The sequence below is a fragment of the Panthera tigris genome, chromosome B4, assembly GCF_018350195.1.
Source record: "Panthera tigris isolate Pti1 chromosome B4, P.tigris_Pti1_mat1.1, whole genome shotgun sequence".
Classification (NCBI taxonomy): Eukaryota; Metazoa; Chordata; class Mammalia; order Carnivora; family Felidae; genus Panthera; species Panthera tigris.
In genome coordinates, this window is record NC_056666.1 from 36,217,081 (window position 1) to 36,243,472 (window position 26,392).

General features: G+C 35.5%; 1 protein-coding gene and 1 non-coding gene across 10 annotated transcripts in view; both read right to left on the reverse strand.

The window, feature by feature from the left end:
• Nucleotides 1-26,392, reverse strand: part of ERC1 (ELKS/RAB6-interacting/CAST family member 1) — a 509,181-nt gene that overhangs the window by 287,172 nt on the left and 195,617 nt on the right. The window lies entirely within an intron of this gene.
• On the reverse strand, nucleotides 3,360-3,466 carry LOC122240607. The gene has a single exon (XR_006220387.1). It is a non-coding gene; the product is annotated as a U6 spliceosomal RNA (small nuclear RNA).

Here is a 26,392-nt window from a genome sequence, read left to right on the forward strand (position 1 = left end):
CTCCCTCTAACTCTGCCCCTCCCCACCCTCACCCTGTCTCTCTCAAAAATAATAAAAACAATTTTTTTTTAATGTTTGTGGCACCTGGGTGGCTCAGCAGGTTAAGTTCCAACTTCAGTTCTTCAGTTCAGTTCATGATCTCACTGTTCATGGGTTCAAGCCCCACATCAGGCTCTGTGCTGACAGCTCAGAGCCTGGAGCCTGCTTCGAATTCTGTCTCCCTCTCTCTCTCTGCCCCTCCCCAGCTCATGCTCTCTCTCTCCCTCTCTCTTTCAAAAATAAATAAACTTAAAAAAAAACAAAAAGATAATTTTAATCTTCAAAATATTGGTCATAGGATTTTTGTAATGATTATCTCCATCAACTCCAAAAAGACACGACAAAATACTAAGTAATAAATATAGAATACCAAGATGAATACAAAGCATGATCCTAAACATATGTGTGCATACACACATACATAACTGAAAAAATTAAAAAGAAAAAACTTAGGATGTTTTTAATGTTTCTTTTAATAGTATTCTGTAGTTTCTAAATTTTCTAAAATAGACAAAATACTTTTAAAAAACATTTTAAAATTATGTTTTTAAAAATGAGATGTGGTTTTACCTCAAAATAGGATCTTCATCTATATCAGACTAACAGAAAGTAGTCCAGTATGGCACATTTAAGTTTCCCTTATTTTTTTTGGTCTTTAATTTTCCACTTCCAACTCCATTTTCTTTTCATGTTTTCAATTTCTTTTCTTTAACTTAGTTTTCTGGCTTTAGCTCTACATTTTCACTCTATAGACTAAAGGATAATTAAATAGGAAAATAAAATGATTTTATCTAATAAGTCAGGCAACCAAGAAAAGTATAGAAAATTTTAAGAGTATTAAATCAATATCTCTCCCATTGTCTCTCCTACCCCACCTTCTTGTATAATGTTTACGTGCACATGCAACACAAATATATGGAAAGTTCTGAATTCACAAATTAACTAGAGTGGATGAATACACCCAACTTTCTTGTCTAATATCCTTTTCAACACTGTTTCTTGGGCAAAGAACACAAACAGCAGTATTATCACAACATACGTGATAAGTAAAAGGAAAGATGTAACTTGAGGAATTGTTTGGGAATAAATATTCTGAGATGTAATAGAATCTGTGAAACATGAAATTACTTTCTCTTATAAATAGATCAATATGTAATTCGATTTAAATCTGGGTAGACAAGAAAACCCAAATATGTTAGTAAACCCATACCTTAAACAGAAAGAAAAGGATTTAAATGGCTTAGTATAGATTTTTTTTTTTTAACTCTCTTAGACTGCTATTAAGCCTGAATTAATTAACTGGGGTTAAATTCAAAGTGAAGTTATATCCTTTAATATCCTTCAAGCAAGAAAAGGAGAAAGGAGATTCAGAAATGAATTAATCCTTTAAAATGTGATTCTCAATTGAGGAGTTCCCAACTATTATAATAAATAATGAAATAATGAATGAATGAATGAATGAATGAATGAATAATGAATGAATTTAACTCTCTCCATTCTCACACAGATATGAATAAATTAATGTGTAAGAAGAGAGAAATGCAAAAATGGAAAAGAAGACAGATTTATCTCTACTGATCTCTATCACAAGAAGTTTTATAAGATGTGATCTACCACCTTGCTATTCAAAGTATGATCCATGAACATACATCATCAGCATCACTTGGGAGCTTGTTAAAAATACAGAATTCTCAGGCTCACACTAGATCTACTAAATCTGCCCCTATTTACTTTGTTACTATTCCCTGAGCCTCTGTCTCTTAAAATCCAAACTCAAACTTAGGTAAACCTCTTAGGTCATAACTACTATTGGCTCTCCTCAGCTCCCATACTCATTTTAACTAAATACATCTTAGGACATGTTAGTTTGTTCCTCATATTAGTGTAATCCACATGTATATCTCATTATACCTATGAAAATGCCTTCCTAGGGGCACCTGGCTGGCTCAGTCAGTAGAGCACACGACTCTTGATCTTGGGGCTGTAAGTTCGAGACCCACATTGGGTACAGAGATTACTTAAAAATAAAAACACCTAAAGAAGGATGGAAGGATGGAAGGATGGAAGGATGGAAGGAAGGATGGAAGGAAGGATGGAAGGAAGGATGGAAGGAAGGATGGAAGGAAGGATGGAAGGAAGGATGGAAGGAAGGAAGGATGGAAGGAAGGATGGAAGGAAGGAAGGAAGGATGGAAGGAAGGAAGGAAGGAAGGAAGGAAGGAAGGAAGGAAGGAAGGAAGGAAGGAAGGGAGAAAATGCCTTCCTAGAGGTCATGGTCCATGTCTGATATATTTTCATAACTCACAACTCATAGCATAGTTCCTCCTTGTGTGTAGATACTCATTAAATATTTGTTAAACACACACATAAAAAGGAAACTACATCCCCTCTATTGACAAATTTACCCAAAACACGGCTCTGAGGGAAAATACAGTTTAACATTACAAAACAATGTAAGCACTGAAAAATGAACATCTTCCTTATCTTTAAGTACCTAAGAAAGTTTATTAGGAAAGGACTAGTTCTTGTTCTCCTTCAAAACTTAAATTCTATTAAGACACCATCATACTTTTTTCAGAAACTACACTCCTAGTGGCTTTTTGCTTTGTCAAAATGACAGATACATAATGCTAGTGTAGTAGGTCACCCTACCATAAAAATCTCCCAAGCACATTTAGGAAAAAAATAGAATGCTACTATTGTCAGGTTTAAGGAAATACTAAAAATCAAATCTGACTCAGCTATTTGTGCTTTCATTAGAGAAAAGCAGTTTAAGCTAGAAAAAAAAGCTTAAAAATACATTAATTTCAAGCAAAATATTGTTCAAGTATTACATATTAAACATCTTTATTATGCATAAATGTTTACATATAGAGAGAATATACAGATATTGCATGTGCATGCACACACAGACACTCCCTCTCCTTCAACCTTCCCAGGAACACCCTCCATTGACACAACATAAAAACTAAGACGTGAAATTTCTTAACACTACCTGAATACCTACACTTGGCTTAAAAATAGCAATTTCATATTATATCATCCCCAAAAGTATATAAGAAACTAAAAATAATATTTTTTACATAATCTATGTCTAATTACAATGTTTTGGGTTATTTAAGAGCTGCTTTAAATAAGGATTTTTATTTTCATGGCACTGTATCCCTAGCAATCTAATGATAATAAGCCATACCAAAAAAAAGAAAATATTTCATTATAGAATATAAAATCACTAACAATTTGGAGTTTTATATAAACACTCCTAAATTCTACCAAAAAATGCTTTAGTTATCAATTCAACAGTTTTTGTTTTTGTCTTTTTAAAATCTGGAACACTTCTCAAATTTGCCTGGCATCCTTGTGCAGGGGCCATGCTAATCTTCTCTGTATTGTTCTAAGTTTAGTTTATGTGCTGCCAAAGCGAGCACCAATTCAACAGTGCTCTTCAAGCACTTCAAGAGAAGAACATATCTAGTCCCATCTTACATTTAATTTCATTTATTTCTATGTTTGTTCTCACTACCACACTGATCTCCTTGTGGGCAAGGACCTTGTATTATAAATCTCCACAGATCTGAGGCAAGGCCTATCTCATAGCAGTTACTCAAAGTTAACTGAATTCAAGTGTTTTGACAGAAAACTCTTTTTTTAAGGTTGGTTCTCATAATAACTCTCATCTATTACCATTAACTCAATGAATATTTCATGAAAGCTTCTATGTGCTAAGTATTATCTTGGGAATATGGCAGTGAAAAAAAATGACAAAAATCTCAGCCCTCACTGAGTTTACAGTCAATGGGAAGATAGAGAATATAAGTAAAATACACTGTATGTCAAATGGTGATAAATCCAATGGAAAAAATAAAAGAGGAAAAGAGGAGCGTGGGAATGAGCAGTGAGACTGCAATTTTATTTTATTTTATTTTTTTTTTTTTATTTTTTAATATATGAAATTTACTGTCAAATTGGTTTCCATACAACACCCAGTGCTCATCCCAAAAGGTGCCCTCCTCAATACCCATCACCCACCCTGCCCTCCCTCCCACCCCCCATCAACCCTCAGTTTGTTCTCAGTTTTTAACAGTCTCTTATGCTTTGGCTCTCTCCCACTCTAACCTCTTTTTTTTTTTTTTTTTTCTTTCCTTCCCCTCCCCCATGGGTTTCTGTTATGTTTCTCAGGATCCACATAAGAGTGAAACCATATGGTATCTGTCTTTCTCTGTATGGCTTATTTCACTTAGCATCACACTCTCCAGTTCCATCCATGTTGCTACAAAAGGCCATATTTCATTTTTTCTCATTGCCACGTAGTATTCCATTGTGTATATAAACCACAATTTCTTTATCCATTCATCAGTTGATGGACATTTAGGCTCTTTCCATAATTTGGCTATTGTTGAGAGTGCCGCTATAAACATTGGGGTACAGGTGCCCCTATGCATCAGTACTCCTGTATCCCTTGGATAAATTCCTAGCAGTGCTATTGCTGGGTCATAGGGTAGGTCTATTTTTAATTTTCTGAGGAACCTCCACACTGCTTTCCAGAGCGGCTGCACCAATTTGCATTCCCACCAACAGTGCAAGAGGGTTCCTGTTTGAGACTGCAATTTTAAATGAAGTGCTCAGGAAAAGCCACTCTGCTAAGGTAATATTTAAGTAAAGATGTAAAGGAAATGAGGAAGTAAGCACAGCTATGTGCATATTGAAGAGAGAGTGCTCCACACAGAGAAAACAGCAAATCATAGATCCGGATAGAAGAAGGTGCCTGGCCAGTGTGATCAAAGTAGATGGAGAGACACAGCATACTGGCAGATGAGGTCACACAAGCAATGAAGGGCCAAACCCTCCAGCAAAGGCAAGCAAAAATTTTTTTAATCTTTTCATTTCTATTTATTTCAGAACAAAAAGTCACAGGATGTGGTTTTCACTGTCCACCTTCCCCCACATCCATAAACTGGTGTTTAATTTTTGATCTACAAAAGAATAATTCATTTTTTTCTTTTCAATTTTTTACTTAAATTCTGTTTAGTAACAGAGTGTAATATTGGTTTCAGGAGTAGAATTCGATGATTCATTACTTAGCTAACTTTTTTATGGTAAAGGTCCAGATAGTAAGTATTTATACTTTGTAATCCATATACAATCTGAGTCACACATTCTTCTCTGTTTTTTTAACTATTTTAAATACATGAAAACCATTCTTAGCTTGCAGGCTATATATAAAGGGTACAGGAGGCCTGTAGTTTGCTAATCCTTGCTTCAGAGCTTTGTAGGTTACTGAAATGCCTTTGCTTTAGGAAGCAATTCCTTGGTATCATAAAGTACTAATAAAAATAACCCAATAAAAATTCAAATTTCTATCAAATGAGAAAGCTACATACTTGTCAATAATTTAAAACTAGCATGCATTCTAAACCCAACCGTGAAATTTTCTAAGAAAGCGTTAGCCTCCACTTAGCTATTTGGCATATATATACTGAATACCAAAAAGGCGTACATAGCTTTTTTTCTTCCTTCAAATTTTTATTTAAGTTCCAATTAGTTAACATATAGTGTAATATTTCAGGAACAGAACTGAGTGATTCATGACTTACATATAACACAGTGCTTATCACAAGTGCCCTCCTTAATACCCATCATCCATTTAGCCTATCCCCCACCTACCTCCCCTCCATCAACCCTGTTTGTTCTCTGTAGTTAAAAGTCTCTCTTGATTTTCTTCCCTTTCTTTTTTCCCCTTCCTCTGTGTTCATCTGTTTTGTTTCTTAAATACCACGAGCGAAATCATATGGCATTTGTCTTTCTCTGATAGACTTATTTTGCTTAGTATAATACACTCTAGCTCCATCCACGTTGTTGCGAATAAGGGCTGCTTCTCTTTTAAGGAACAGAATACAACCTCACTGCCCTCAGGGAATTTATTGTTGAAAGAGGCAAAACAATTTCAACTAACAAAGAATCTGCATCACACAGCACAGTGGCATGTCCTATGGGAAAAATCAAATGGAGCAAAATAATAGAGATGCTGAATATGATAATAGTTTATTTAGCTACAATGGTCAGGGTAGACATCACTGAGGAACTGCGATGGAGGATGTGAAAAGCAAGCCATGTAAAGGCCTAGGGAAAGAGGGAGAAAGAACATAAGTACAAATACTGTGAGGACAGCAAAAGCTTGGCAGATTTCTTTTAAAAGTCGATATGGTGGTGTATTACAAAGGGTAAGTAGTAAGTAGTGAGGTCACAAAAGGAGCAAGAAGTCAGATGATGCAGAGCCTTATAAACCATGGTAAGGAGTTTGGGTTTTATTCTGAATATAGAGGGCAGAGCAAGGTCTTAAGGAGTGACAGCATTTACTGTATGCTTTAAGAGTTCAGTCTAGCTGCCATGGAGAAGAGACTAGTAGAGCAAAATGTAGAAGCAAGGGTACCAGTTAGAAAGCTACTCTGATAGTATGAGTAAGAGATAATACTTCATAGGAGGGTATGGAGAGAAATGGCTGAATTTCAGATATATTTGTGATGTACGATAGGACTTTCTGATAGATTTAATATAGGGAGTGGCAGGAGAGAAAAATCAGGAATTAGTTGATTTATTTCTGAGCAATGAGTGAATGGTGATACCATTTACTGAACTGGGGAATACTGGAGGAAGAAATTTTGAAAAGAATGGAAAAAATGAAGAGATCTGCTCTGGGTAAAGTTAAGTTTGATATCTAATTAAAGACATCATGGAAATAATTAGTATATTACTCTGGAGCTCCTTTGTGTACGTGTAGACATACGTATATACATGATAGACATGTCCCACATACACGATAGATGGGAGCTATAAATACATAAGTAATACTGAAAGCCACAAGGCTTGAAGACATCTTCTCAGAAAGTATATGTAAAAACGACAATAGGGCTGAGAATGGAGCCCTTCAAGCTTTAGGGGAATACGGCAGAGCCAGAAATGACAACAGAGTAGGCATGACAAGTGAAGGACAGAGAAAATAAGTAGAATCTGCTATCAGAAATGCCAAAAGAAAATACCTTTCAAGGAAGGGAGTGTGTATAATGACGCTGAAAGGAAAGGCAAGATGGTGACAGTAACTTTTGGACCTGGCACCTGAAAATATACCACCGTAAACCCTGGCAAAAGCAGTTTCAGGGAAGTGATAAAAATAGACTAAAAAATAGATAAAAGGGAAGTCTGACTTGGTAAACTTGAAGAAAGGTGAAGAAATGCAGACAGCAATTATACACAATTTTTTAAACAAGATTTGTTAAGAAGGAACAGAGAAAAATTGTGTGCCAGCTAGAAAGGACTATCATGTCAAGGAAAGGACTTTCAAAGATGGAGGGTGGAAATGTTAAATCATGCTTATGATAATAAACTAGGAAAAAGTAAAGTTTTAAAAATAAAGCAGAGAGAAGGATAATTGAGAAAGCACCATCCTTGAACTGGGTAAGGATAAGATTATGAGAAAAAGTGGCAGAGTTGAACTTAGAACAGTGAACCACTGTAAAGAAAACACACAAAACACACCTGTACAGATGCATGTAAGCCAGGAGATCTAAGGGTGGGAAGATGCAGTAGGTAGCATCTGATTCCTATTTTCTCAATGTAATATGAAGTGAAATCAGCAGCTATGAGGTGAAGGCGGGGATTTTGTGGATTTGACAAAAGAAGAGCGAGCAGGATATAATCATCTCTGAAAATGTAAAATCAAATTTAACAGGCATTTGTATTAGAACTGCCTGTATAATTGGGAGCACATTTGAAATATGTGGCCATAAATCTGCAGTGAGACCTGTCAGGACAGTTGTGTGACTTTTTTTTCCAAGAAATATGCAGTATCTCAGTGCAGAGGCTGTAGAGTATAGAAGTGGTGATCAGAGCTGCACTGTACTTTGCAGCATACTAAGCCAAGGTGTAGAATTCCAAAAGAAAACAATCAACTCCACATACTTAAAGTCACAGGAAAGAAAAGAGGGAAGCTTTATGCTGGCCAGAACAGGTATACAATCCCCCAAATGTAAGAAAAGACACTGCTTAAGAATGGAACCAAAACAGAGGAGAAAAGAAAAACAGAGAACCCATTCTCACATTTCTTAGTATAATTTGTGGAATTGTTTTACTACAACGGTTGATGACTGTTTCCCAAACTGTATAAAGATAAGAATCCATGACTGTCGGTATATTTAAAATCAATTTATACAGTCTAAAAAAAAGCAGACCAAGGATATGTCACAGTGCTATGACTGAAGTGTGCCAAGAAATCTGAATATGTGCTAGAGAAACAGAGAAACAAAAAAAATTCCTGTCTTAAAAAACTGACTTGACTTTTTGGATCTGTGACAGAATAAATATACTGTCAATTGTTTTTATTCTTTAAAGAAAGCTGCTCTGTGTTGCTCACTCTGGATTTCTCCTTGACTTATTGATAATGACAGAGGAAAGCACAAGCATTTTTATGGAGAGCATCCATTTATTTTATGCATTATCTTAATGTCTATCATCTAAAACAGGACATACAACTTTATACACTTTTGAGCAAAATTTTGGTACTAAGAGATATATACATATCCTCATGTCTCTCTTCTATTTTTTTCTCCCTTTTCAATTTTATTCTTCCCCAATACTCCTACTTTATTTAATTTTCTTCTCCCTTTCATATATTTTCTGTTTATATGCCTCAGGCCTCACAGAATCATCCAGAGATTCAACCATTCTTGGTGGAAGTCAGACCTAGGAGAATGCTGACCCCATGACCTAGGAAAAGTAATATTCTAGCATGAACAGAACAATGAAACAGACAATATAGCTTTTTATTTCCTGCTATCTTGTTTCCCTCTTTCTGTCTGAAAAGTGCTTTGTAGATACTAATGAATGCATTTACTTTCAGTACCCCAAGCCTCTGTCAGTAATGAGCACTGTGAATGCTACAGTTTAATCACACCACAAAACAGTATACTAAGTTATGTGTGCAGAAAGAGTATGCTGTTTGTACTTTTTCACCTGGTGGTTTCACAGGGAGCAGTTTAAAAACTAATTTAACTTGGACATTTCTCTATAACATGCACATGGAGAGGTAATAGCTGGAGGCTACCTTGAGAAACAAAGCATTAATAAAAAGCAGATAATAAATGAAAAGGTAGATAATGGTAACAGTTTCTCTCAGGTGCATATAAATACGAATAATCAGCAAACTCCATAAGTGGTTTTCTTCATAAATTTTGGGTAAAATACAATGAAAATCATTAAATCAACTGGGGAGAAGATTATTAATCACTAAAGCATTCCACTGAAATGAGAGAAAAGAATAAAGTTTAGTTTCTGATTTCATTAATAAAGCATTGGCCTAGGGGTGCCTGGGGGCACTCTTGGTTTCAGCTCAGGTCATGATCTCACAACTCATGAGTTTGAGCCTGCATATGGCTCTGTGCTGACAGTGCAGCACCCTCTTGGGATTTTCTATCTTCCTCTCTCTCTTCCCCTTCCCAACTTTCTCTCTGTCTCAAAAATAAACCTAAAAAATAATAATAAATATAGTACTGGCCTAATGGAAGAAAGGGAGGCAAAAAAAAAAAAATCAAAACTGTAATCTATGAATCTGAAATTTTACATTGTATTTTCATCACAAAAATATTTAAACTCCACTTCCAAGGGGTCTTTAACCAACAGAGATATGACTACACACAAACATAATTTATAAAAACTCAGCATGCCATAAGTGAATTATAAAAGTTTAGTTTACGTTTGCCTGCTTTTTGTTTTTGTTAGAGACATACTGACCTCATAATAAAATTCAAGCTTCCTTAATTAGCACCAAAGGCCCTCAAGAATCTTTATTTCTATCACTCCCTCCTGCCGCAGGTTTTTTGTTTTGGGGTGTTTTTCTTTTACTTTGGTCTCTTCAGTTGTCCTAATGTCTTTACACTATCTCTGCCTCCTTCAAAATGATATTAAAATGGCAGCATGCTGGCAAAGCATTCCAGCACCCCCTGAGCAGAAGTGCTTCATCCCCATGACTAAAGGGTCTGTACCTGAACTATAGTATGGTACATTGTGTAAAGGATGTAAAGTGTAAAGGAAAGTGTAAGGAGTGTAAAGGAAAAGATTTTCTAGATTCTCTGTTCACAAATTATAATATTTGAAATATACAAATATTCTAGAGCTACAAATTAAAGAAAGGCTAAAATATACAGTGAAATTCAAATTGCCAATATTGATTTAATATACAGGTAAATCACTGATCACAGTGCACTTAAGGTATTTACTACTATGGTCCAAGTGCTTTTGAAACATAAGAAAATTAAACTGTCCCAAAACTTTTCTTTGTCAAATTGGTAAAAACAAGTTTGCTTCCCACAACACATCATAATATCATCTGAACTTTGCTTGAAATTAAAGGACCATTATTAAGCCTACCACCTCCTTTTTTCATTGGCCCATCGCAATTACAGCAGTTAATACTTGATAACAATGATATCATAACCACAAAGCAAATGCTTATGGATAAATATGCCATTTAGTTATAGGATTTCACCCAGATGATCCAAAATATGTACATAAATTGTGTTTTACATTGTCACTGAAATGAAAATACAAAATAATAACCCATCAGCATGATAAACTCGTAAATCTCAAAACATGTTCAAAGTCCCCAGGGATGTGAGACCCCCTGATAGGAATACTGTAATGAAGAGGTTAAAAACAAAGCTTTTAAGAGTTGGAGAGCTCTGAATTAAATATCTGATTTACTATTCATCACCTATGTGATCATTAACCTCTTTAAGCTTCATGTTTGGTTTTTGTTGTTTTTTAAACTTTTAACTTGTGATATGGGATCTCTCATAGAGTCGTTATGTGGAATAAATAAGATAACGTATGGAAAATGCACAGCATAGGATTTGGCACAGCAAGCAGCGAGAAACATTACTTCTCACACACATATGCATGCACACAAACACATATCTACCTTATTTTTTTTTTTTTTAGAAAAAGTGTCCTTTAATACAAAACAAGATAAAGCATTCCTTCTCTATTGTATTTTATCCCATAAATTTAAATCTAAATTCCCCATCATCAACTTGCACAGAATCACAGAATATGCTTTTTACTCTGCAGGTGGTGGGAAGGGTGTGTGTGAGACTGAATACTCTACGTTTCAATGTAAGTCTAGCATTATGTTAGATAAAATACTATAATAACCACCTTTGTAAGTTTCTCACCGTATACCAACCACCTTAATGTTTATCATCACATTATCTCTTTTGTCACACCTTATTCAAAAGACTTTTATAAGGCTTTATTATTTATTTATTTTGAGGGAAGGGAGAAGTGTTTTAGTATAAGTATGTCCCAGTATTTGTATGATATTAATACTAAAAAAGTATCCATTGCTTATCTGAAATACTAATTTAACTGATATCCCATATGTATATTTGCTAAATCTGGCAATCATATACAAATTCAAATTTTAACTAACTGTAAATTTAATCTTTCTTCCCTTCTCTACTGAATTTATCATGTTTAGCTACAGAATGCCAGATAATCGTCTATAATTGCCACCATGAAAAGCTACATTTGCCACTTCTCAATGCATGATAGCACAAAACTCAATACTTTTCAGTAGAACAGTTAGGTAGATCAGTACAAGTATGTGTTCACACATTTTTTTTTCCTACCAATGAATCATTCAAAGTAAGAACACTGTATTTCAGGAGAAGGTAGTTATGCAGGCTGTGGCTACACTGTGCTTGCGTGACCCATTACAAAAACACTAGGCAATATTATTGCTTGAAAGGAAAGAAAATAAGGAAATACACTCTTCAACAATAAGGCTGTTTAAGAAAGCCAACAAGGGGCGCCTGGATGGCTCAGTCAGTTAAGCCTCTGACTTCAGTTCAGGCCATGATCTCACAGTTCACAAGTTTGAGCCCCACATCAAATAGCTCTGAGCCTGGAGCCTGCTTTAGATTCTGTGTCTCCCTCTCTCTCTGCCCCTTCTCTGCTCACACTCTCTCTCTCAAAAATAAATTAAAAAAAAATTTTTTTAATTTTAAAAAAAAGAACGCCAACCAAATGACAAGTAAAAAAGGCAATTAACAACAGATCATTCTCCTAGATTATACTCGTGTCTATAAATCAAACTCCTTGTAAATAGATCCCACAAGGTCAGAAATGCTCTTAGGCCTGTAAAGTTCTGAAGACTTTAGCTAAAAAAAGAAAAAAGAAAAAAAAATGAAGGCTTCAAACTATAGTTCTCTTTTTGTGAATGACATGAGGTTTTAGTGCCTACTGTCAGACAACAATGAAAAAAATTCTAAGATGTGCAATCAGAAAACTGGCTAGTTGACTTAGACTTTGGAAATCAATGTAGAACTCTTTCATCAAATTAGATGAAAGAGACTATATAAAAACAGGAATGCATCTGAGCAAGGCATAAAGTATTTAGCTTTTATTACAGAACAATAGAGGCACTCTGGTCTAAATGCTGTTGATACAAAATATCCCACAGATTCCAAACATCTGTTTTAAAGATAAATCTGCAACAGGCACTGTCAAATAAAATAGGGGTAATAATAATATTGAGCACAATTTGTGTAAACCAGGAAGTAAGTAAATGAGAGGATATTTATAAGCCTCACCTACTGAATGTCTTGCCTTTAGCCAAAGGTGCTAAATCAAAAGTAACAATGAATTATGAATGAAATCATATATTTTCATCTATTCATGGAATCATTTCTTTGTATTCTTTCTCTGGGGATATGTCATTGAATAGTAACTAAAGACATGTATATATGTTTAAGAACAGAGAATGTGAATCTTCACTCATTATCACACTAAATGAAATCTCTCTGTACTAAATGGAAGGAGGGACAGAGGAAAGGCAGTAAAGGACAAGAAAGAGAAAACAAATAAATCTATACAAACCAAGAAAGCTTAGAGGAGGACACTAAAAAGCAAACACTACAGTTAAGTGTCACTATTAACACAAAACAGGTGGTTAAAACAAACACTTAAGGGTTAAGTATCCTGCCCATGGTCCCATAATGAAGTTATCCAAATATCCAATCCAATCTCAAGCCATCAATATTCTCTTAATGATCTGTTCAACTGGACTTGGCAAAACCATAATTAAAATGGTGAAATGCTTCTGTATAGAAAAAAGTACTGCACTAAATTCCAACCTGGAACAAAGAAAACCTTTTTTACATACTACAACCAAAATGATCTTTGCCACTGGAAAAACAAAACCTGTTTTATTTTGTATATCTTGGAAAATAAAATTATTGAGAAATAAGTATAGCTTAATGGCATTTACTGCTAGAATAACAACTACTAAAATGAACCAGCTAACAACATTATAATTAACATAACCTGTAACTCACAGAATTATGTATACAATAATGACTTTCACACACAAATTCTTCTGGGGCTTTTTGTAGGGCTTTGTTTAGAGATATTTAGGTCAAAACCTGTCACACAAAAGACAAAAGCGATAAAACTTTCCTGTAAAAATATGTCCACCTGATGCTTAAGTTAGAGATGAAAGTTCTCCAAACACAAGGCAAAATCCTTCATGGTATTTCATTACTAAAGCTGAATTGTGTTCAGACTGTACCACCCTCAAAATTACTTAAGTGGTACCCATACTGCTTTACTATAATGTGTGAAGAAAATGTTTACAGTAGAAAATGGGAAAATCACTTTTTAAATGCAGTATTTGTGCTTGCTATTTTTATTGCAAACAATGTAAGATTTGTTCTGTAATAAATATGGTTTGAAATAAAAGTTCCATAAGAACCTGAACAAAACAAAATAAATAAAACTGAGTCTTTGGTAGTAAGTAATAAGGCAGGTAACCACTAATGTAAATGAAAATGAAATTTTTAAAAAGAATATGAGAAATCCCAAGAGTTAAGAAACATGTAAAAGAAGAAAAGCAAAACAGACTGAAAAATGTCAATGAGGTGGTACCTGAGCTAGCAGAAAACAGTATCACATAAACTACAAAAGAAGGGTTCCTAGAAAGAAAAGAGGTAATCGATAATATCTAACACCCCAGAAAGGTCAATAGACCCAAGACAAACAAAGTTACTAAACTTGGCAACCAGTATATCACTGAAGCCATTTTACCACAGCAGTGAGAGAAGAATCCAAATTACATTTGAAAAATAAATGGAAGTGTGGAAGTGGAGGCAGCAAGCATAAATGATTCTTTCAAAAACTGTGCAAGTCAACAGAATAAAAAGGTAAAATGTAAAATTAAGATGGTGTACTGAACTAAGGCCAAGGAAAAGATACTGACAAGGATTATTTACATTTCTTTTTAAGGATGAGGGGAAACTAGTACCTGTTTTATGTTTGGGAGAATCTGTGGAGAGGAACAGAATGGAAATAAAGAGAAGGAGAACTTAACCTATGGGGCAAGGGTTTAAAAACTGATAAGAAGGAAGTAAAAGAGAAAAGGAAAATTTAGCCTTTGAAAAGAGCTGGGCCATTAGTTCCACAGAAACAAAAAGAAGGTCAATTATCAGTGAAAATATAAACTCAAAACTGTGGATACCGTAAAGGTCTATTTACTTGGCAAAGGAGAGGTGGTCCCCTGTTAATAGAGAAGGAAGAGGATAGTGTAAATCTGACTGACAAAGATCAATATTGGGGTGGTTCAGTTGGTTAAGCGTCCAACTTCGGCTCAGGTCATGATCTCACGGTTGGTAGGTTCAAGCCCTGTGTGGGGGTCTGTGCTGACAGCGCAGAACCTGGAGTCTGCTTTGGATTCTGTGTCTCCCTCTCTCTCTGCCCCTCCCCCACTCCACTCTGTGTGTGTGTGTGTGTGCGTGTGCGTGTGTGTGTATGTGTATGTGTGTGTCTCAAAAATAAATAAGCATTAAAAATTTTTTAAATTATATCAGTATAAATAATTATGAAAGAAGGGTTTGTTTTTTTAATGTATTTACAACCCATACAAATTACTTTATTCTTAAATGAGTCAAAGGTAAGGAGGGAACTTTTTCAGAAATATCATTTAGGTCATCAATTTAAACACTGAGAAGAAATACCAGGGAGTAGAAATGGGAAAGAGAATCTTTTTCCTAAAAAGCTTCAACACATATTTTATCTATAACAGAAATTTAGCGCCTGAAAAGATAAGTGGAGTCTTAACAAAAATATCATTGCAGAAGAAGTATGATGTTTTCTCATTTTCTACACATATATAACTTTGCATAGGGATTCTACTTTGCACTTTCTATTAACAGTGGTATGAGTCAATAAGGAACAGTATAGTGTTTTAAAGAACCTGAAATATATCACATCATGCTATCATATCCTGGATCAAACAGGACTCCACAAAAAATGCAAAAAGGAGTAATCATAATAGCTCTATATATTGATTGTTTACCCTGTATCTTCTAAGCGCTGTTCATATGAACTCATTCAATGTTTACAACAACCCTTTAGATAATTATCCCAAATTTACAGATGAAAAAAACTACAGATGAGAAACCTAAAAAAATTCAAGTTATCTAGGGCTCTATAGCTCACACTCTTAATTCCTATGGTAGAGAGCACAGAATACATAAAGCCCTGAGGCCAAAATGAGATCTGGCTTCAAATATAAATTCCATTATTTATTCACTGGTTGAGCCTACAGAAATCATGTTCCCTAATCTTAGTTCCTCATCAGAATGATAATCTGTGCTGTTAACTTCTCTTCATAATAAAGATGGACAAATTACTTAATGGGCTTGGTCGGCCCTTGTGTTATTCACCTGAAGAGTGGAAATAATCAATCTCTCTACATACTTGTTGGGAAGATCAATGGAAATAAAATATGTAAAGGTCTACCACAGTGCCTCTGGCACATATAAACAGAACTAGGGGTGGCTGTTTATATTCTCATTTATTCTACCATTCAGCAGAATCACAAAACAAAACCAAATTTAAAGGGTGTATAAGTTTGTGTATATAAAATAATTTCAAGTTTCTTCTAAAAACCCACAGACTACAGCACTTTCTTTCCAATATTCACGCTACATTTTATGTCTCTGATGAAATTTTAATTACATTAAAACCATTTTTCTTCTCATTCCCCTGGTGGCTCCTTTCATCTTCATTTTGCTCTCAGTCAAAACATGCTCAGTCCGATTCTTGATTTCTGACTATCTTTTGAAGCACAGAACTTTGAATCTACTCTTCATCTATATCTTATGCACTCATAACTAGATTTCTAGACATGTCTTTCCTGCAGTAGTAAGTGCTGTCATTTCAGTTCTTTATTAGAGTTCAAGATAAAGATAAGAGCATGGTATACTAACATTGTTTTAGTACAAGCATACTGACCTTGAAGTGAGACTGAAGAAAACAGCAAATCCAGGAAGAAAATGTGAAAGAGAAAGTTAGAAAGAATTATTAATAAGGACAATATTCAGGAAATAATGTTATTCATAGACACAGACAAAACATAAAGCACAGGATTAGAGGAGGGAAAGGTATAACACACATCCTGCACAGGCATTAAAAATTAGTAATTTCAAATTTGTAATGCTCAACAAGTGTGTTTTCATATTAGATTACACCATTGTACCTTAATGTAAGTTTCAAAGAAAAAATTTAGTCTAAAATTTACCATTTCTTGGAGCAGGGGAAAAAAACACGAAGAAAAAGAAGAGAAGGTCAGCAGCTCCCCTTTTCATTCAAGTAGCAAAGTGTGATCTCACAACTTAAATCATCTTAATTTTATACATATCCACCTTATAACTGACTACTCCTTTACCCACCCCACTCCATTTCTTGGATCCAGGTTATCCATAACAAAAGCAGAAAAAAATCAATAATTTCATTCTGTAGAATACAGAATTCTAGTTTATTTCACTAGTGGAAGTGAATTGGTCCCAAATGTGAAAACAGTAACAATTTTTTCCTAATTAGAACTTAATTATTTTCTCATTCTGAATCTACCTAAACCCACCTCAAATGGTGCAATCTAAAAGCAATAATGAACAAGAATACACAGCTTTATAAATATCAATCTGTTTCTAATGCTGCTCAGCAGTTAGAGATGCGAAGTTGCCATGCTTAATATTGCTATACAGCATGTAGCCCTGGTGGTTCATTATTGCTTTTTTATAATAACAGGCAGTTTTCCCTTTTTAAAAATTAATCAATTTCACTGAAGTTAGTCTTATCCTCCAAACACTCAGACATCGAATGGCCAGTGCCATCCAGATTGTCTTTAGGATCTAAATTTTACTTATTAAGAATCTAAAACAAAAGGTTTATTTCTTGAATGCAAGCACCATTTCAATTTGTACTTTGTTTTCTAATGTTTCAATACTTAAAACCAGGGATTTTAAAAGTCACTATGAAAATGGTGAAAGGTAAGCATGACAAGATTTATTATTCCCATTATGTGAGATAAAGAGAAATGAAAAACAGAGAATAAAAATGACTTCCTCACAATCACACAGTGGGTAAGTGGCAGATCCAGGATAAAAATGTAGTCTGCTGACATCTCCCTGGGCATATTGACATGTTCTGTGAGACTTACAGATTCCTAAAGGAAATGTATAAAACAAATCCATGGATCTTTGGCATATATAAAACAGTAGAGAATGCAGATAATGTTCAAAGGCAAAAAAAAAAAAAAAAATAGACCATTCTCTAAATGATTGTTTCCAATTACCTTTTCTATTTTGTTGGTTATGACACAATAAATTAGAATAATTTTACATTAACAATGACATTAAGTGAAATTTCCTGTAGTTGCAAGGCTTTAAATAAGACTCAGGTAAATCCATGGGGGAAAAAATTAAGCTTAGTCTTTTCAACAATAAGCAACTTCTTACCCATTTTATTGTTCATGAGTCATACATAGTTCCTTTTGGCATCAAACTATATAGCTCTAGGAAAATTAATTTTGAAGGAAAAATGTGCATATAGAATAATTGTATATAATTCTAATATTTGTACTTTTAAGTAAAAACTTAAGGTAACTACTAAACAAAAATTCCTATCAAGATTGTAGTAACCAATGATGAGGTGCTGTGCCCACAAGAAACTTTGGGAAGATGACATAATAGAACTATGTAATGCTGTGTAATTTATTCTTCTTTTAGATGAAATCAGTGAAATTCATCAAGGATAAAGAAGAAAGAAACAAGCAGCTTCCTCAGAAAGCAAGCTGAAGCAAGCAGGATCAGATAAAGAACCAGTCATCTACAGTTACAATATTCTTAGTATCTTTCTTTCCCGTTTTCCTTTTTTTTTTTTTTTAAACAGTCCATTCTCCCTCAAGCAAGAACACACAACCCCCAAAGCAGCAGTAGTCATTTCTCTTCTGTTCAAACTACAGGAAGACCATATGCTCTGACACTGAACTCCATGGGTCAAAGGTACATAACCATGAATTTAAAAGTAAGGAAATTCTTCCCTAAGGAACCATTTTCCTCATGAATCATATGCTAGTTTATGCCAAAGCTATATATAGCTTAATATTAATTTCTATACATAAGATCTCTGAAGACATTAAACTGAGTATCAATTTAGCATTTCTTTACCAAAAAAAGTTTACAAATATGAAGACTAAATATGTGGGTAATCGTTGTTAGAGTATATTGTGTAGATGCCTAAATATACTATGATACCAATATAAAACAATCAGAAACACAAAGTACATTTTTCCAAAGACGAGGTCCAAAACATTTTTAGGTTGACCTACATAAATAAAAAGGAAGTAGGTAAAACAGTCAAATATATAATTATGATAGTAAATGTATTCATTTGGCTGTACACACATTTAAAATGGGGTACAAAGGAAAGTAAATTTGGAAATACTTTCTTTCACTCCCACGTTCTCTGAAACAATTTTATTTCCTCTTTGCATGCATCTTCAGTATCAATTCAACAAAGACAGAAGATGTGCCATTACTTTATGTATCACTCAGAAAGAAAAAATTATACCAATTAAATTATGCCATGCCATTATTTATACATGTATCTCAGATTCAGAGAGGTTAAAATGTAAAAAATGAAAGTTATAGTTGGTATTTCATTATGAAAAAAGAGGAAGGAGATTATCTATATTTCTATGTAACATACAGACCAAAAAAATAATCCCCTGGATTATACTAAATTATATAAAAATATTTTATAGATATGAATTTACTTATATTCTTACAGAAGGAAAAGTATATGCACAATTGTAAACACATTACAAACATACAGAAAAAAATGAATAAAATAATATTTGCAATATAACTAACAAGTGATAAGGGACAAAAACATCCACCTGTTTGATGAATGGTCTGAATATACAGGTGATAGATTAAAAAGGGAAGAAATGTGGGATGATCAGATAGTGAAATGAGAAAGGAGCTCTGTCTTTAAGTATTAACATATATATTGATTAGACCCTCAATAATGTATAGTCACAGGAAAACATGATAGACACTGTAAGAATGGCACACATAAAGGAAAGAGAAACTACTACCTCAGAGAGGTCAGTATAGCTGGCTTTCTTTTCCAAAAAGATAACAGTTAAAAGGGGTCAGATTCCCACAAAAGAATATGAAAAGAGAACATTTTAGTCAAAGAGAAAAGAATAAAAGCAGTAAACAAAAATGGACTCATCTAATTTTGAGGTCCATTTTTTCTGAAAAACGAAATAATTCTACTAAGACTACCAAACCAAAAATTGAAAATAATCATCCTGTAAACTAGTTCACATTTGTCAACGTATTTTAGAATATTTATAAAAAATAAAAACAACTCCATTTTCATAACATAAAATTTCAGACACTAGTAATCTTTAAAATCAAATCAAAAACTCAAAAGGCCAAATCCTTGAGCCATGAGATTTAAGCCTAGCAACTACCTTCCCTAATTTCTCCAAATACTACCAGAAAAGTTCTTTCTCTTACACATACACACATGCAAATAACACCCCAGATTATATCTCACTCTTGGAAGGATAGGAAAACAACCCCATTCTTTCTGTTCAAGCTCAGCTCAGTACATTGACCTTAATCTACCAAAGTGCAGATTTACCTCGGTTACCAAAATGAGACTGAGTTACTACTTTAGCAGCTCAGACAGCTAATTCAGGGGCTGATTACCTTGAGCCTAAATTCTGAGCAAAGTGAGAACACAAAATCAGGGATAGGGGGACAAAATCAGTTAAAGTAACTCCAAATGTTTGACTAGATCATATTCCACTTTTTAAATAAAGCCAATTGTTAATGAATCAGAATTTAATTCCCTTGGAAATAACATTATATATGTAGTTTAGGTTTTCTTGCTAGCCCATAAAATTTAAGCTTAGTCATGATGCAAAAGCCTAAAACTAGTAGTTCTAGATGAGGTCTAAAAAAAGATGGTTACCAAAGAAAATACAATTAACCATCAAAAAGTAAAGAAAACTAGAAGCCTCTGGGTGGCTCACTCGGCTAAGCATCTTGATTTCAGCTCAGGTCATGATCTCACGCTTGTGGGATTGCACCTGTGTCAGGCTCCACAATGGGCATGGAAGCTGCTTAAGATTTTCTCTCTCCTCCTCCCTTTGCCCCTCCCCCAAGTGCTCTCACGCTCTCTCATTCGCTCTCTCTCAAAAAAAAAAAAAAAAAAAGTAAAAAAATGAAGTTTCCTCCATTATAATTACTTATATAACTGGACTAATAATGTGTGTGTGTGTGTATACATGAATGAATGAAAGAATGAATGAATGAATAACAAAACTTGTCTCTGATTCTCTTGCTTTCTTAGAACAGTAGCAGTAGTAGTATCCTGGCTTTCTCTGTTTCATGTCTCTACCTACACAGAGTTTTAGGGTCTGAAATTAAAAGTCCAGGATCCAAAATTATCTACTGGTCTTCACACCAAACAACCTCTCAGCCATTATCATTCAATATTGATCTTAAAAATTAAAAGACCACACTTAAGAGTACAAAGTTCAACAAGAAGTCCCTTGTCTATGATAATCCTATATCCAAGGGTACATATTAACTGAGTAGGTTGGGGAGCATGTGCATGGCTCAATCAATTGAGGGTGCAACTTTGGCTCAGGTCATAATCTCGTGGTCCATGAGTTTGAGCTGACAGTTCAAAGCCTGGAGACTGCTTCACATTCTGTGTCTCCCTCTCTCTCTGCCCCTCCCACACTCATGCTCTGTCTCTCTCTCTCTCTGTAAAAAAAATTTTTTTTTAATTTAACTGAGTATGTTGAGTATTACTTCACAGGACAGTTCAACCAAACCTCAAACTGAAACCTTATCACTGAAATTTCCAGCTACTACATAAGCCATGGAAAGATACCTGTGCTAGCATCACCACAAAGGAAAAGACAACAGCTGCTCTTTGTTGGGAGTCTTAGTCACTGGGGCCAGAAGTATCTCTTTAATGAGTCTAGACTGACAGAAGGGCTAACAGTCAGACATGTGACTGACACCTGTTGGCACCTGGCAAAAAGCAACCCACATGCCAGTTCCAAAGTACCTGTCCTCTAAAGACAGCATCCCAGCACATGGGAAAAGCCTTTGGCCTCAGCAAGATCATCAAGTGAATAGCCTCTGAATCATCTAGTTGTCTCTGTCTTCCCCTTCTAGAAGGTAAGCTCATTAATAAAAACTTGAACACAGAGAGGAGGGGGGAGGAGGAAGGAGAAAGAGAAGAGAAGAAGGAAGGGAGGGAGGGACAAGGTACCTTTCCAAAAACAAAACAGTCATGAGACAGAAGGGGCAGCAAAAATTAACAAATGCAACTATTAAACAAATTACATTAAAATTTTTGGGACATCTTTCTTAGAAAAATAAGATCTACCTGACACATACCAAAAGAAGACCTATAAGGCTTGCAGAGTTCCTACAGGAATTCTCCACCCACAATATATGCCAGTTTGCTTCTTAATGTTTTTACTAAAGTAAAGAAAAAGAACTGATCATTGAATACAAATGAGGTAAGAGTAATGCCCACATTTCAAAGGAAATAAGGCCATTTCTGTCACAATAAAAATTTGTTTTGGGGGCACCTGGGTAGCTCAGTTGATTAAGCATACAACTTTGGCTCAGGTCATGATCTCACAGTTCATGAGTTCAAGCCCCGCAGCAGACTCTGTGCTGTCAGAATCCTCTGTCTCTCTCTCTATCTGTCTCTCTCTCTCTCTTCCCCTTCCCTGCCAGCATGCACACACATGCATACACTCCCTCTCTCTCTGCCCCTTCCCTGCTAGCATGCACACACACGCGCGCGCGCTCTCTCTCTCTCTCTCTCTCTCTCAAAAATTAATACATGTTAAAGCTGGGAGGAGCCAAGATGGAGGAACGGCATGGAAGTTGTTTTTTGCATCTTGCGTCCATGAAATACAGCCAGATCAACACTAAACCATCCTGCACACCTAGAAAACTGATTTGAGGATTAACACAACAATCTACACAACCTGAACCACAGAACTCAGCAGGTACGCAGCACAGAGAGGTGAACTAGAGGAGAGACGAAGCCACGGAGGGCAGGGAGCTGTTTTTGCTTGCGGAGAGAGGACAGAGACAGGGGGAGAGTACCGGAAAAGCACCCCCTCCAAAAGCAGCCGGAGAGAAAGTGGAAAGTGGAAACAGCCACAGGGACTGAACTAAAAAGGGAGAAAGGAGAAAGGAGAGGGTTTAAATTCCACTAAGACTCTATAAACGGGGGTTGGGGGTGGGGGGGAGCGCAGAGTCTGAAACTCCACAGCTTGATACCTGGCGGTGCTCTGGTGGGAAGGGCAAATCCCCAAGAGAGTGAGGTCTGGGGCTCCTTGGGCCACATGGGGAGAGGCAGTTCCCCTGCTGGAAGGACATTTGGTAGAGGCAGTGTGGCCCACCCACAGGCAAAGGTGCCAGCAGACCCCAGAGAACAACCACATTCACTGGTGCTGGAACAAGGTCATTAAGGGTGAAGCCTGGTGCCAGATGTGTGTTGAGATTTTCCATAATCCCTGAAACGCTGCTGCTACACAATCACGTGAACATGTTCTGGGGCGGGCTGGCACCCAACCACAGTCTCTGGGCATCAGCACCAGCACAGTCCTGTGAATATTCCTGGGTGTGACCGGCACCCAGCCATTGCTTGGTGAGACCCTCCCCCAGAAGGTCTGAGGGGGACAAAGCCACAGTCCCTCAGAAGTGAGGGGTTAGGAAACACAGCTGAATGTGAGATAAAACTCATGAGGGAGGTGCCACCTGGCAACCTGACAGCTTGATCACCAACAGTGTAAAAGCAGGGTGTGGACAGAAGCCAAAGACAAAGGACGAGTGCATGATTGCTGACCCGGGAAAACAGAGTTCCAATACTAGAGACTGGGTAGCTGGGTGACATTTTTCACCCCTCCCATGAATGCACATACACACCAACAAGCACCACAACAATCCACCCCACTAAGCTAAGCAGTGCCATCTAGTGGAGAACGGAGCCATTACACTAAGCCTGGCCCAACGGGCCAACCTGGCACTTCAGGAACATCACAAGTCTCTCCGCCTGCTTAGTTTATGGACTATAAATTGCTTTACAGTTTGTCTTCTAGGGGAAAACAAAGTAAATTCAATTGTATTTCAGTCTGTTCCCTCGTCCATCTATTCAATTTTCTTTTTTTGTCCCTCTTTTTCAATTCTTTTTTCTTGAATATAGAAAGAGAAAAAGTTTATTTTTATTTTCAATTTTTATTAAAAATATTTTTCGTTAATTTTTTCTACTACGTTTTCTACTACTACTTTTTGTAAATTTTTCAAATTCCATTTTACTTCCATCATTTCATTTTATTCTATTTCATTGTATTCATTTTTTCAAATTTTCAAAGGTTTTCCTTTTTTCCTTTTTTTTTTTTTCCTTTTTTTTACCTTTTTTCTCTAATCTATCAAGCTCCTTTTCAACAACGAGACCAAAACACACCTAGGATCTAGCATCATTTATTTGATTTGTGTGTGTGTGTGTGTGTGTGTGTGTGTGTTGTTCTTAATTTTTTAATTTTAATTTTTTTTACCTTATTAATTCCTTTTCTCCCGTCAAAATGATGAAATGAAGGAATTCACCCCAAAAGAAAGAGCAGGAAGAAAGGACAGCCAGGGACTTAAGGATACAAGGAAGATGGATACAAGGAAGATGACTGAACCAGAATTTAGAATCACAATAATAAAAATACTAGATGGGGTCGAAAATAGATTAGAATCCCTCTCTGTGGAGACAAAAGAAGTAAAAGCTAGTCAGGATGAAATAAAAAAATGCTATAACTGAGCTGCAATCTTGAATGGATGCCACAGCAGCAAGGATGGATGAGGCAGAACAGCAAATCAGTGATATAAAGGACAAAATTATGGAGAATAATGAAGCAGAAAAAAAGAGGGAGACTGAGGCAAAAGAGCACAATTTAAGAATTACAGAAATCAGTGACTCTTTAAAAAGGAAGAACATCAGAATCATAGGGGTCCCAGAAGATGAAGAGAGAGAAAAAGTGATAGAAGGGTTATATGAGCAAATCACAGCAGAAAACGTTCCTAACCTGGGGAAAGAAAGACACAGACATCAAAATCCAGGAAGCACAGAGGACTCTCATTAGATTAAAAAAAACCTGACCATCAACAAGGCATATCGTAGTCAAATTCACAAAATACTCAGGCAAGGAAAGAATCATGAAAGCAGCAAGGGAAAAACAGTCCTTAACATACAAGGTAAGACAGGTAAGGTTTGCAGCAGACCTATCCACAGAATCTTCACAGGCCAGAAAGGAGTGGCAAGATATATTCAATGTGCTGAATCAGAAAAATATGCAGCCAAGAATTCTTTATCCAGCAAAGCTGTCATTCAAAATAGGAGAGATTAAAAGTTTCCCAACAAAAATTAAAGAAGTTTGTGACCACTAAACCAGCCCTGCAAGAAATTTTAAGGACTCCTCTCTGAGGGGAGAAAAGGCAAAAAAAAAAAAAAAAAAAAAAAAAAAAATCAAAGCAACAGCAAAGACTAGAAAGGACCAGAGAACACCGCCAAAAACTCCAACTCTACAAGAAACATAATGGCAATAAATTCATATGTTTCAGTACTTGCTCTAAACATCAATGGACTAAATGCTCCAATCAAAAGACATAGGATAACAAAATGGATAAGAAAACAAGATCCATCTATATGCTGTTTACAAGCAACCCACTTGAGACCTAAAGACACCTTCAGATTGAAAGTAAGAGGATGGAGAATCATCTGTCATGTTAATGGTCAACAAAAGAAAGGTGGAGTAGCCATACTTACATCAGACAAGCTAGACTTTAAAATAAAGACGGTAACAAGAGATGAAGAAGGGCATTATATCATAATTAAGGGATCTATCCATCAAGAAGACCTAACAATTGTAAACATTTGTGCTGCAAATGTGGAGGCACCCAAATATATAAACCAATTAATCACAAATATAAAGAAACTCATTGATAATACCATAATAGTAGGGAACTTCAACACCTTACAGCAATGAACAGATCATCTAAACAGAAAATCTACAGGGAAACAATGGCTTTGAATGACACACCGGAACAGATGGACTTAACAGATATATTCAGAACATTTCATCCTAAAGCAGCATTCTTCTCCAGTGAACATGAAACATTCTCCAGAATAGATCACATACTGGGACACAAATCAGCATTCAACAAGTACAAAAAGATCAAGACAATACCATGCATATTTTCAGACCACAATGCTGTGAAATTTGAAATCAACCACAAGAAAAAATTTGGAAAGATAATAAATACTTGGAGGCTAAAGAACATCCTACTAAAGAATGAATGGGCTGACCAAGAAATTAAAGAGGAAATTAAAAAGTACATGGAAGTCAATGAAAATGGTAACACCACAGCCCAAAACCTCTGGGACACAGCAAAGGCAGTCATAAGAAGGAAGTATATAGCAATCCAGGCCTTCCTAAAGAAGGAAGAAAGGTCTTGGATACACAACCTAACCTTACACCTTAAAGAGCTAGGAAAAGAATAGCAAATAAAACCCAAAAGCAGCACAATCTGGGAAATAATAAAGATTACAGCAGAAATCAATGCTATGAAAACTAAAAAAAAAAAAATAATAGAAAAGATCAATGAAATCAGAAGCTGGTTCTTTGAAAGAATTAACAAAAATTGATAAACCACTAGCCACTTTGATCCAAAAAAAAAAAAAAAAAGAAAAAAAAAAAAAAGAAAGGACCCAAATAAATAAAATCAAGAATGAAAGAGGAGAGATCACAAGCAACAGAAATACAAACAATAATAAGAGAATATTATGAGCAATTATATGCCAATAAAATGGGCAATCTGGAAGAAATGGACAAATTCTTAGAAACAAAAACTACCAAAATT